Raw genomic sequence first — 14,564 nt, forward strand, 5'->3', positions numbered from 1 at the left:
AACAATAATTAAAAATAAATACTATACAAAATCTTCCTTTCATGGAACAATTTTGCACAATATTAACAACAAATATCTCCATTACTATCAAGGGTACTTCGGCAGACATAAATACGTGTGTGAGCTCTCACTCATCATGGTAGATGAGGAAACCTGGCCTCACTCCTGGCTAAGTCCAGCAAGGGTGGACCAACAATGTTTTTTCCTTTAAATATATTAATCTTATCTCAATAATAAAAACCTAGGCCTCACTCCTGCCGAAGTCCAGCAAGGGTGGACCAACGATTTTTTTTTTTCTTTATATTACTTTTAACTCAATAATAAAAACATTAAGTTCCTTTCTATTCCTAAAATTCGCACATGCTAATGATATCTGTGATGAGTTTGATATACTAATTATAGAACTTTAAAACCTATCTATTGCTAGGTCACTGAGGCCAACGTAAAGTTTTAACCACTGTATATCTTGTACGCCTTCAGGTGTTCAAGTTTCTAGGGTAATGTACGCTCACTGGATGACCATTTTCAAAAATACATCTCTATATTAGATATAAATATCCCTAAAGTATTTCATAACCCACGATTACTCAAGGCTCCGAGCATATAAAACCGATCGATGAAAATAAAAATATCCAAAAAATCTTAACAAGCCGATCGATAAAACGAAAAGCATCCAATCAAAAGTTTATTACATCAAACTGTAGGATTTTGTTAAACTCAAGAAAACCACATTTTGCCATGAACTTTAAAGATTTGCATAAAATTCTTACCTGTTTTGCAATTCAACATACCTAACGAAACTGTCATATCAAGAAAAAAAACTATGTAGTTTGGAAAACATTACATTATACTGGACATAGATTGCAATTAAACAATTTCGTACAATAAGCCAATCTAGACGAGAGGTTATTTCAATTGATGTTTGTTTCCTGCTTAAAAGCCTATTTGATTCAGACGATGGACGTCAACGTATACCACTTCGAGCCAGACTTTTCCTTACAAAAGTCAAATATGTAAATAAGCGACTGCAACCCGTTCGAGTTGACAATTCCCCGCAAAGATGGCACGCCTCCCTAGTGCTGATTCTCCCACAAAAACGTCACTTTACTTTTCTGAGCAAATGTTCTCGTACAAACAAGATGAGGGTAACATTCCCTTTCCCTCCCAGAAACCACAGACTTTTTCCCATAATCCCCTTTGTGCCTATGATGTGGGATGGCAACTTTTCCCAAGGTTTTTATTACCTCGCCCAAAAGTTCCATAGACTTTTTTGATTTTCAAGTAATACAACAAATAAAGGCTACCTATTATTTCTTACACAACCCATGTGTCAAATAAAAAAAATTAATGGCACTGGTAATGGTTTTCTGGGGAGAAAATCAGTTACAAAGAATTAAATGTCTGGTTTGCTAATACACCTGTAATCACCTGACATTTACATAATTTTCCTGTATGATACAAGCCTATGCTCTTGAAATAATAAGAAAAATGACGCACACCGTATACCTCCAACCACCTCGTTATCACACGGTCACCAGAACGATCCTGGCAAACGAGGGACCCCAACTCCTGGGAGGGGGGAGAGGGTCACTAGCTGGAGGTATCGCCATCTTGGATGATCGTCAGGAAGACATTTGGGCAGGAAACGACACTTGGTTTGGTAACTAACCACCGTTACACACTGCATAGCATTTGGCCAGGCAAGTACATCACGGAAGTTGAATCTCATATGACCATTTGCTGTCTGGGAGCGAAAGTCTCGCACAAAACGTGAAAGGAGTTGCAGTCTGGCTGGCAACATAGCAAACAAGGCGTTGGGCGGGAAAATGGTAAGATCAGGTACCCAGCTACTATAACAAACGGTATAAATATGGCGGTAACTTATGAATAATCCTAATCCCAGATGAGCTAAGTTAACCTTAATCCTACTGAACGTGATTTGCAATATCTCGGTAACGCAAGTAATTCACTACCCAGGAAAGAGTAAACAATCCAACTGTCAACATACGAACCGCTTATTTCTGTAGCGGGAACATTAAAGACGAACACACATATCTATTGGGTCAGCAACATCAAGCCTAACTTTAAATGACGTGCAACAACCTAAATTGTTTTCTTTTTCAGTCATAAAACTACAAAATCATGGCAAGGCAAGTGTAAAGAGTCCGAAAATGTCTCCAACTACTTTGGTTCCCTGCGATGCCAACTACAAAACAAGCAACTTACAAGTGATCTAAAAAAAACAATGAATTTTCCATCATTCCTCACATGAACACATTGTTCCCTGAATTCATAAATAATCTGCAGTTCTTCCCAGCGTCTGCAGTCGCTGCTAACTTACCCTTTGTTTCTTCAAAGCCATATTTACGAGCAAAACAATACGTCACATCCTTCCATTTCAATCACCATAATCAAAATGAGAATGAAAACGGGGAATCAGCGCAGAAACAGCTGCGCACTAGCAAATTTTTGTCTCGTTACCCTACCACGACTTGGATTACATTTCTGACGCATAAATAATATTCAAATACGATTTCTGTCTTCTTTTACCAAAAACAATAAATCCTGAATATCATATAAACTAAAATTCGATCTTCTATCTGTTAGACTTTAATTAATCTTATTCTTTTAAGCACAAGCCAGGGTAAGCATTCAAGTCAGAACATCAAAAATTTTGACATTTCTCTCGTCTTGAATTTTCCTTTGCCTTTGTGAAGTGAAATGACTTCAAAAGTGTTACAATCACTTATAAGTGTTAATCTAAGAATAAATGAGTGCATAAAGATAATATGATTCAGTGGTTGATTTCAGATGGATTTGACCAAGTATATCCAAATGCCAACATACTTTTGAACGCAGCAGTATGTCAGTACTACCAACGAACATTTGCCATTACATGATTCTACTAAATTTCTCGACAATCCAGCATTCTCTCAACCGCCAGTTCAACATTTGATACCATAGGTGCATACATATTTGACATGTGATATGTGCTCAGGTATGCTTCACTCTTTATAATGGGGAGCAAAGATAGATCAATATGACTTCTTTAGACCGCATAGACCTTAGCTGCACTGTTCGTAAAGACTGTCAGCTTGTTTCAACAAGCAGTATTTCGTCAAAGTCTACCAACGGTTGATGTTGGTAATATGTAACTACACTAAAATTTAACATCAAAACTAAAGGCAACGAACAAGTCGACTACAGTTCCTACAAATAATACAACGAAATATCCTGAATGTTAGTAACCTCTATACTACATTTTCATATACGCAAATTTCATCATAAGTTCAACGTGAATGTATATTGTAAATAAATCATTAATAGATACACGACTATGAATCTGTATTTGGTCACCATTCAACGGTCGTTAGTTCCTTAACACGAAGATCCGACATGTAAAGGCGACCTTATACTCATTAAACATGCTAGGATGACCCTAACGCGTGACGTTATACTCATTAACATACTAGGATGACCCGAACGCACGACCCATGACTGCGACAGTACGACCAATGGGCAAGACAGTCTTAACTCCTTCAACACAACGGTACTACCCTGAAACATACGACCTTTGAACACGGTGTACAAACCTTCAAGATGGTAGGACCTTTGACGCACGACTGTACGACCCGTGATCACTATTTTGACGGTCATCCAGTATAATAATAAGTTTTGAACATTTCGGGTCACAACAGACCACAGTACTGTAGGGTAAACCTCAGCCTAGCGCAGCAAAATCCTTGACACCAGTAAACCATTGTACACCACCTCAGTACACCAGGGTTACATCAGACACGAGTAAACCACTGGATGTTGCAGGGTACCTCATTACACCAGGGTTTACCTTAACTGACGGCAGTAAACCAAATTACAGCTCAGTACACCAAGGTTTACTTCTCGACACCTGACACGCTCAGTATCCCATGGTAGACCACAGCTGCCGCCATGTATACCGTGGTATACATCAGCAAAGCACAGTAAACCACATCAACACCACACGACGGGTCCATGTTACCTGGAAGGTTCCAGGATTTGTTTAATCGCCCACATAATTGTCTTTCCTTTTTTTTTCCAGAATTTCCCAGGAACTAATTTGTGCCCGCGGGTGCTGGAAGACGATAACACAGCCCGGGGGAATATAACATTCACTCAAGGACAATATTTAATAACTATTTTGTTACAAAAACATAACCAATGTAACAAAAGGGAATATCTGAATACCCCCTCCCAAGGTAAACCGACCCGTATTGTTTCATATATCAAGGTTGTTTTATTACAAGAACCTAATTACAAAAGTACAATCAAGTTTTATCTTTAAGAGGCGAAATATTTGTCAATTTCTTTTGTCTTGCTTGCTTCTTTTTATAATTTAAATATGCTTTTCGATTAGCCAACGGAATTTTGTAAAAACCGTTATGCATCGAAACTCATTTTCTATATACCAATATGGGTCAATTCCTATTGGTAGGCAATATCAATTTCACTAACACTGTCGGCGAGCATTACATCTTGTTCACTACCAATTTCCGAACCAATTTATTGCTGCTAATTAGCACCATTTGTGGACACATTTCCCTAATGTTGGCAGGGCGTTAATTTCCCTGAGCTGTTATCTTTGGCCTACACTCGCCTTCACAAATTAGATCCCGGGAGGTTCCAGGAACATAACACAATCGAGACATGTAAAGAAATCCAGAAACTTGTGTTAAAATGAAAGGAGCAATGTAGTCCACATGGCTCTATAATCTACTGGTTTCGTTAGTTCAAAGTTTTTACACTCGTGTTGCCTTAAGGCCTGTCTACACGAGCGGGCTTGCCCGTTAACCGGCAAATTCTGGCGGGTCTGCCCGTGAATGTTGTCCACACGACCGGTGATGAACAGCCGGGCCTGCCCGACGATGTTGCCAGTAGCGGGTGGAGTGCGGTACGAGAACCATGGTGCCTAGCATTGCCAAGAAAAAGATTTTGTGCTCTTATAGCATTTCGGCTTCACATTCCATAAACATGGATTCTTACGATAGAGGTCAATCAAAGAACTAGTAAGTGCTTTAGACCAAAAAATTGTTGGGGGCTCACTAGAGTTATCCTGGGCTGCCATCGTTAAATGTTCACTGTGCTACTATGCCGTGGGATGAAGGCCCGCTGTGGGTTCACGTCATTATCTTGCGTCTGGCAGGGTAGAAACTCCAGCTACCGGGCACCAGCTCAGCGATTTCGCTCGGCGGGCTTTCGGGCAATTTGATCGTTTGCCCATCAAATATGCCCGTTAACGGACAAGCCCGCTCGTGTAGAAAGGCCTTTACACACAATCGTACTTGCCGTCTATTCCTAAAACTATCACCAATTTCTAACCAAAATTCCCATCGCCAACACCTAACGTACATTCTAATCTACAAATTCATGACCATTTAATAGTTGTCCACTATTCCTTGAAACGTACAACGGATTCGCCCTCCTCGCTAAAACTTTTCTTTCCCCTAAGTTACCTTGGCCTTCAACCCTCATCCACCTGGTCATTCAAATATAGTCTCCTTTAAATTCTATTAAAACTGTCATAATACTTCCCAAACCATATCAAAATTTAAATGAAAAAATTCCTTTCAGTAAACCTTTATGATCATAGAACACGGGGAAAAATGATCTCAAAATGTCAAAATATTTAATTTAGTTTACATGTAACACTTAAAAAGCTTAAATTCAAAAATTTGATTGGCCAATCAAAATGTTTTAGACATTCGGAATTATTACAATGCTATAATTTTGAAGTGGAATTATTACAATGCTATAATTTTGGAGTGGAATTATTACAATGCTATAATTTTGGAGTATTGCCGTTAACATGTAAGGGTTGCTTCACACCCCTTACACCTTCCTGGGTCCAATATGTAAAGATGTCATCGACACAGATGTATACTCGTCTTTCCTGTGTAGTCCTCACGGTAGTTATCCTGGAGATGGTCCTGCATTTGTCTCCTCAGTAGCCAAGGTCGTTCCCATGCCCAGTTCATGAAAAAGAAATGGGTCCATTAAGATCATGTAATTATTAATGCATCCTACATTACTACAAATACTTCAAATCAGAGTGTTAAACTGTTGGTTCGGAAGGCGGCTGTCTGCTACTGAACTCTTTAAACCTTAATTCTTATAACAAGTTAAGATTAGTTGCTTAATTAAGCCTCGCCCTGGTCTACCTGCGAATAAAAAAAAAATTAAAGAATGTAAAACTTCAACTCTAATCAGGATCTCTGCCTATATGGGCTAGGCTATAAACTTCACTCAAAATGTAAATATACACCATATCAAATCTTTCCTGAAATGGAAAAAGTTGACTATTAAATCACCCGATGATCAATTAGTCTGTGCAATCACAAATACAAAGTACTTGTGGATGTGACGGTGCTATACCTGTAAAAATATCAAGTTGTTGTTAAGAGTTGGTGCTTCGTAAATCTACAACAGCCTTTTACATACCCATGATAGGAAGAGTAGTTCATTTCTAAGATAATAGGCTACGGACGGGTAGGACTGCTGCCACTCACCGGAGAAAGTACACACGAACTGTAACTTGTTTCACTTACCATTAAATATAATTTTGATCTGAGCATCAAACTTTCCTACTTACGTTTTCTTTTTCCTGTAGGATAAAAATTTCAAATTTAGATATGCCTTAACCTATAAACCAGAAGATTTAACGTTCATTCTTAGTTTACTTTTAAATTACAATAATTCAATTACAAAACCTGCATCATCCCCGACTAGAAGCGGCCTACGTCGCCCTATCCAGCCGATGCCATCTCTCGTCGCCCTAGCCAGCCGATGCCATCTCTCGTCGCCCCAGCCAGCCGATGCCATCTCTCGTCGCCCCAGCCAGCCGATGCCATCTCTCGTCGCCCCAGCCAGCCGATGCCATCACTCGACGCCCCAGCCAGCCGATGCCATCTCTCGACGCCCCAGCCAGTCGATGCCATCTCGTCGACCCAGCCAGCCGATACCATCTCTCGTCGCCCCTGCCAGTCGATGCCATCTCTCGTTGCCACAGCCAGCCGATGCCATCTCTCGTTGTCCTAGCCATTCAGTGCCAACCTACGGTCTTCGTAGCCATCCTAAAGAGCCGGTAGCAGAGAATCCACGTCGTCCTATCCAGGTCTACGACAGCCATCTTAAAGTTAACCTCAATCCTCTTCTGTGACTAACAACTTCTCAGGTTCATGACAAACGTTGCACTGTTCACCTGGGAAATGTACTTCTTCAGTGTCACCAACCTGCCCTCGTAAGCTGCTCAGTTGTTACATATTAATGACACTACAGAGGTACTGTGCATCTTAATAGTACCTCCGTAATGTCATTAAGAGCGTCTCATAGTCCTGGTTCGAGACTGTACCCTCTCTCTCTAAACAGATCCTCCGTAATATCGCTATCAGCCGCCTTGATGTTCTAGGTCTGCGACCAAAATTCCACAGTTAATGTCAATGAACATGGGAAATGTCCCTTTAGCTGCTTTGACGGTCTACGTACCTGACTATCATTGCAGTGTCAACAATACTTCTAATGTCAAAATAACATGCTCTGGTGGTCAATGTTTATGACCTACAGAGGCACTGTTCATCTCTCCTTGAACGGTACATCTGTAATGTCATTAAGAGCGTCTGTACTAGTCCAGGTTCAAGACAAATATTGTAACATTTCTCTCAATAGAACCCCCGTAATGTCGCTATCAGCCGTCCTAGTGTTCTAGGTTTGCGACCAACATTTTACAGTTAATGTCCATGATTATGACCACTACAGAGGTATAGTTCACCCCTTTGAAAAGTACCTCTAATGTCAATTAGCTGCTTTGATGTGAAGAGGTTATTGACGCTAAACAAAACAAAACCTCTAATATCAATGTAAGTTGCCATGATGTAGATTTTGGACTTACATTGCACTTTTCGTGTTACGGTACCTATAACGTCAAAATATGATGCTCTGGAGGTCAATACTTACGACACTACAGAGGTACCGATCATATCTTCGAAATGTACATCGTAATGTCATTATGAGCATCTATTAGTACAGGTTAGAGACGTTTACATTGCAGTTTCTTCAAACAGTAACTACAATGTAGCATGGAAAATGAAATTAAAAATCTGGTGGGCCGGATTTATGACCAACAATGCACTGTTCACCTGTCAACAGCGCTTCTGTAATGTCAATATAAGCTGCTGTGATGGTCCACGTTTATGACACCACAGAGGTAGTTCATCTCTCCCTGAACAATACCTCGTAATGTCATTGCAAGCTGCTCAGATGGTACATATCTATGACACTACAGAAGTACTGTCCATCTCTCCTTGAACAGTACATCTGTGTCATCAAGAGCGTCTCTACTAGTCCTGGATCGAGACAAACATTGTACCATTTCTCTCTCAACACAATCCCCGTAATGCCACTATCAAACGTCCTGGTATTCTAGGTCTGCGACGAACATTTTACAGTTAATGTCCATGAAAAAAAAACAGGAAATGTCCCTATCAGCGGCTTTGACGGTCTACGAACGTGACATTATCACTGCACGGTTCATCTAAGAGCAGTACACCTGTACACTAAAACTCATCCAATGGTCCATGATTATGACCACTAAAGAGGTATAGCTCATCCCTTTGAACGGTACCTCTAATGCCACTAAGCTGCTCTGGTGATCCGTGTTTAGGACACTACAGAGGTACTGTTCATCTCTCCTTGAACGGTTCAGTACATCTGTAATGTCACTAAGAACATATCTACTAGTCCTGGTTCGAGACAAACGTCGAACCATTTCTCTCAACAGAACCCCCGTCATGTCGCTATCAGCCGTTCTGATGTTTGCGACTATTTTAATGTCCATGAACAAAACATTGGAAATGTCCCTATTAGCTGCTCTGACGGTCTACGTACATGACAAACACTGCATTGTTCATCTGTGAGCAGTACAGTACACCTGTCACGTGACTAAGCTCATCCAATGATCCATGATTATGCCCACTACAGGGGTACTGTTCACCTCTTTGTACAGTACCTCGTAATGCCATTAGCTGCTCAGAATTTCCATATTCATTCCAATACAGAGGTTTAGTTCACCCCTTTGAACAGTACCTCTATAATGTCACTTAGCTGCTTTGATGGAAGACGTTAATGACAAACACTGCCTAGTTCATCAACAGAACAAAACCTCTTATGTCAATACGAGCTGCCTTGGTGTAGATTTTTGACATGATCACTGCACTGTTCATCTGTGAACTACCTGTCAAAATAGATGCGCTAGTGGTCAACGTTCATGACACTAGAGGTACCGCTCATACCTTCGAAAAGTACCTCGTAATGTCATTATGAGCATCCAATAGTGCAGCTTCGAGACGTTAACATTGCAGTTTATGCATAAACAGTACCACTAATGTTAATAAAACCTGCTTTGATGGTCTAGGTTAACGAAATTAACATTACAGTTTCTCTCTAGACAGTACCTATAATGTTAATACAAATGGCTCTAAGTCTAGATTAACATAAACACTGGTTTCTCTAAACAGTACCTCTAATGTTAATACAACCTGCTTCGATGGTCTAGGTTAACATTAACATTGCACCTTTTATCTAAACAGTACCTCTGTAATGTCGATATAGGCTGCTTTGATGGTCTAGGTTAACAACATTAACATTGCACTGTTCATCACCCATGATCAAAACCTCTCAGTATCAGCTGCCTTGATGGTCGAGATTTTTGACATTAACATTGCACTGTTCATCACCTGTGAACAGTACTTCTGTAATGTCACGAAAACATTCGAGCACATACCTTAAACAACGCACTGTCATGGTCCCTCGCAGACCTACCAAGGTCCCTGTATATTACATGGTCATCTTGAAGACCCTTCTTGAGTTGTGCGCAGGTTTACCAATCACAGAGGGCTGACTACCTTACCTGCAAAATAAATGTGACTTGAAGTATACTCATCTTATCAAAATTCTATATTAATAAATGCACCACCAAGTCCCCCTTTATCCCTGGCAAATTTAACATAGCTAAGAAGGCATTGCTAAACGAACTGGGTGAAAATTACTGAAACTTTAGACCTAATCTACTTCCTCAGTCGTTAAATAGTTACGTTTTAACTACAGAATGAAAAATCTTGAACGTCTTCAATTGGTCAAGATAATTCAGATATTAAATGATCTGAATACACAAACATAAAAATATAAAACCTTTGAAACCAAGGGGCAATGAAGAAAATGAACATATGTGCAACTTTACTCGTAAAACACTAAGATGTTTGCAATGGTTACAGTTCTATACCTATTTTAGTTCCCACATCTGAGAATCAACCTACATTTTACCATTTCAGTTTCATTCATGGAAAAAGATTTCAACTTACAAACTCTGCTGTTTTTGAGTTTTTATCACATTTGAAGTTGAAATTCTTAATATTTTTGACATTTACATATATTTCGTAAGTAATCAATGCCTTGTAGTCGCCTATTCTTTCAATAATTTTCTCTAATACTTCCCACAGTAGCGAGGTGGTACCAAGAACAAGGAAAGGCCTCATTCGCTTAATCATGTGTAATGCACTGAAACCATATCCACCTATCCACAACGTTACCGAGACCTTTCCAAGCTTTCCCCACGCTGCGTCATAGGCCATGGTTCGATCCACTGACAGCATGTCACGCCCTTTATACATCAACATACTCAAACTCTTGCACATCTTTAACTAGAAAATTAAGGAAAGGGCTCTAGTCTACAATAATTCAATAAATCACTTTCTACTACCTCACTATTGCAGGAAATGGTTAACTAGAAAAATATACTTACATTTTTAAATGAAGCCGCTTCATTATCCATCAAGTCAGAACGGGTCCACTTCATGGGCTGACAGCCCACGTCGTCCCAGCCATCCTAAGCCAGTCCTCGTCGTCCAAGCCAGCCAGATGCATCCAGCCCACATCGTCCAAGCCATCACAGCCATTTCGGTCCTAGCCCAGCTACTTCTCACTAGCACACCTGCACTTCTTAACCCCACCCTTCAATCATTCAGGAGAGTTGGCCTCCCGTACAAACCTATTCAAAATTCGCTACTCAAACTAACCCGGTCGACTTGGCTACCCTCACTCGCCAACCTCCGTTAACCCACCCTACTTGGCCACCTCAGCTCACTTCCGCTCATTCAAGGCCTACCCTACGTGGCCACTCCCGATTAATCATACAGCCCAATGGGCCAGCCCTGCTCATCCAAACCACTTGCCACTCACTCAATTAGGCTATTGAAACTAACCCTATCTCAACCCCTTTGGCCACTCCCGCTCAACAGGCCCTTTGGCCACATCTCACCTAGCCTACCTCTGCCCGCTTAGCTCCCTTGGCCACCTCTGCACTGCACGCACACCCATGCCTACTCGGGCCACCTCAGCACTGCACAACCAGGCCAAATCGGGCCACCTCTGCACTGCACACCCAGGCCAACTCGGGCCACCTCTGCACTCCCAGGTCAACTCGGGTAACCCCTGCACACACCCAGGCCAACTCTGGCCGCCTCTGCACACCCAGGCCAAATCGGGCCACCTCTGCACATCCAGGCCAACTCTGCACACCAAGGCCAACTCTGGCCGCCTCTGTACACCCAGGCCAACTCTGGCCACCTCTGCACACCCAGACCAACTCTGGCCACCTCTGCACACCCAGACCAACTCTGGCCACCTCTGCACACCCAGACCAACTCTGGCCACCTCTGCACACCCAGACCAACTCTGGCCACCTCTGCACACCCAGACCAACTCTGGCCACCTCTGCACACCCAGACCAACTCTGGCCACCTCTGCACACCCAGACCAACTCTGGCTACCTCTGCACACCCAGACCAACTCTGGCTACCTCTGCACACCCAGACCAACTCTGGCCACCTCTGCACACCCAGACCATCTCTGGCCACCTCTGCACACCCAGACCAACTCTGGCCACCTCTGCACACCCAGACCAACTCTGGCCACCTCTGCACACCCAGACCAACTCTGGCCACCTCTGCACACCCAGACCAACTCTGGCCACCTCTGCACACCCAGACCAACTCTGGCCACCTCTGCACACCCAGGCCAACTCTAGCCACCCGTGCACACCCAGGCCAACTCTGGCCACCTCTGCACACCCAGACCAACTCTGGCCACCTCTGCACACCCAGACCAACTCTGGCCACCCCTGCACACCCAGGCCAACTCTGGCCGCCGCTGCATACCCAGGCCAACTCTGGCCGCCTCTGCATACCCAGGCCAACTCTGGCCGCCTCTGCATACCCAGGCCAACTCTGGCCGCCTCTGCATACCCAGGCCACCCCTGCACACCCAGGCCAACTCGGGCCACCCCTGCACACCCAGGCCAACTCGGGCCACCCCTGCACACCCAGGCCAACACTGGCCGCCTCTGCACACGCAGGCCAACTCGGGCCACCTCTGCACACCCAGGCCAACTCGGGCCACCTCTGCACACCCAGGTCAACTTTGCACACGCGGGCCAACTCTGGCCGCCCCTGTACACCCAGGCCAACTGGCCACCTCTGCACACCCAGGCCACCTCGGGCCATCCCTGCACACCCAGGCCAACTCTGGCCGCCTCTTGCACACCCAGGCCAACTCTGGCCGCCTCTGCACAACCAGGCCAACTCTGCGCACACAGGCCAACTCGGGCCACCCCTGCACACCCAGGCCAACTCTGGACACCCAGGCCAACTCGGCCACCTCTGCACACCCAGGTCAACTTTGCACACTCAGGCCAACCCTGGCCAGGGGCCCTGCACACCCAGACCAACTCTGCACACCCTAGCCAACTCTGGCCGCCCCTGCACACCCAGGCCGCCTCTGGACACCCAGGCCACCTCTGGACACCCAGGCCAACTCGGGCCACCTCTGGACACCCAGGCCAACTCGGGCCACCTCTGGACACCCAGGCCAACTCGGGCCACCTCTGCACACCCAGGCCAACTCGGGCCGCCCCTGTACACCTAGGCCAACTCTGCTTACCCAGGCCAACCGGCCGCCTCTACACACTCGGTCCGTCTCTCCTCTACACACCCAAGCCAACTCTGGCCGCCTCTGCCCACCCATGCTAACTTTGCACACCCAGGCCAACTTTGGCCGCCTCTGCACACCTAGGCCAACTCGGGCCACCTCTGCACACCCTGTCAACTTTGCACTCCCCGGCCATCCCCGCAAATCCAAGACATTTGGGCATTCCCGCAAACTTAATCCATGGCCATCCCCGCAAACCCAGGTCCATTTCATCCTCGCTATCCCGGCAATCTCAGCAAATCCAATGCAATTGGCCATCCTCGCTCCTCCGGCCCACTTGGCTATCTCTGCACACCCAGGCCCACTTCACCTTCGCTCCCCCCGGCGATCTCAGCACACCCGGCCATCCCGCTCCCCCGGCCCACTTGGCCATCTCCGCAAACCCATCCATCTGGCCAACTATGCACACCCATCCCCGCTCCCCCGGCCCACTTGGCCATTCCCACAAATCCCATCCACTTAGCCATCTTCGCAAACCCATCCATCTGGCCACCTGTGCACACCCAGCCTACGACCATCCCCGCTCCCCCGGCCCACTTGGCCATAACCGCAACTCCAATCCACTTGGCCATTCCCGCAAATCTAATCCACTTGGCCATTCCCGCAAATCTAATCCACTTGGCCATCCCCGTTCCTCCGGCCCACTTGGCCATCGCAAACCCATCTACCTGGCCACCTCTGCACACCCAGCCTACGACCATCCCCGCTCCCACTTGGCCATTTCCGCAAATCCAATCCACTTGGCCACCTCTGCACACCCCGCCCCACTTGGCCATCCCCGCACACCCGTCGCACGACCATCTCTGCTCACTAAGCCCAGACCTTTGGGAGGGAAACTGCTTTGATTTACTGACATCCACACCGAGTTGTTCATCTTTGAACAGTACTTCTGTAATGTCACTATTAGATCTCATGATCAGTTACTACCAATGCACTGTTCCTATACCTAAATAGTACCTAATGTCACTTGCAGTTGCTCTCGTGGTTTAGCCTAGGACTGCGACATTAACATTGCACTGTTCAGTGAACATTACCTCAGTAGCGTCAGTCAACTGCTTTGATGCTCTATATAAGCGACATTAAACATTGTACTGTTCCTCTCTGTACTATTGGTAAACAGTACCTCTGCAATGTCACTAATACACCTCGATGCTCTTGGTTTGACACATTAAACATCGCACTGTTTGTGTCTGTACTATTAGTAAACAGTGCCTCATATGAAAAACGAAATTTGGGTACTCACCAAGGCGCGATGATCTTGTCCCTCGACGTGAAGTGGTCCCTCCCTCTTACGACCTACCTGACGTAAAGCGGTCCCTCCTTTTTACGACCTACCTGCAATGCAACATTGGAATAAATACATAAGTAGATACAAGGTAAAAAATATATATTTTGTATACAATTTATTTTGCTTTGTCGCTGGGGTCATCATACCCCCACATTGACATTGGAATACACGAGTGGCGAGGTAAAAACGTTTGAATGCTGGCTCA

General features: G+C 44.6%; 1 long non-coding RNA gene across 1 annotated transcript; it reads right to left on the bottom strand.

The window, feature by feature from the left end:
- Nucleotides 1–5,648: 5,648 nt before the first annotated feature.
- Nucleotides 5,649–11,565, bottom strand: LOC139760318 (uncharacterized). Its single transcript, XR_011715309.1, has 2 exons — nucleotides 10,829–11,565; nucleotides 5,649–9,937 (listed from the first exon to the last, which is right to left on the bottom strand). It is a non-coding gene; the product is annotated as an uncharacterized lncRNA (long non-coding RNA).
- Between the last annotated feature and the right edge of the window lie 2,999 nt (nucleotides 11,566–14,564).

The sequence above is a fragment of the Panulirus ornatus genome, chromosome 36, assembly GCF_036320965.1.
Source record: "Panulirus ornatus isolate Po-2019 chromosome 36, ASM3632096v1, whole genome shotgun sequence".
Lineage (NCBI taxonomy): Eukaryota > Metazoa > Arthropoda > Malacostraca > Decapoda > Palinuridae > Panulirus > Panulirus ornatus.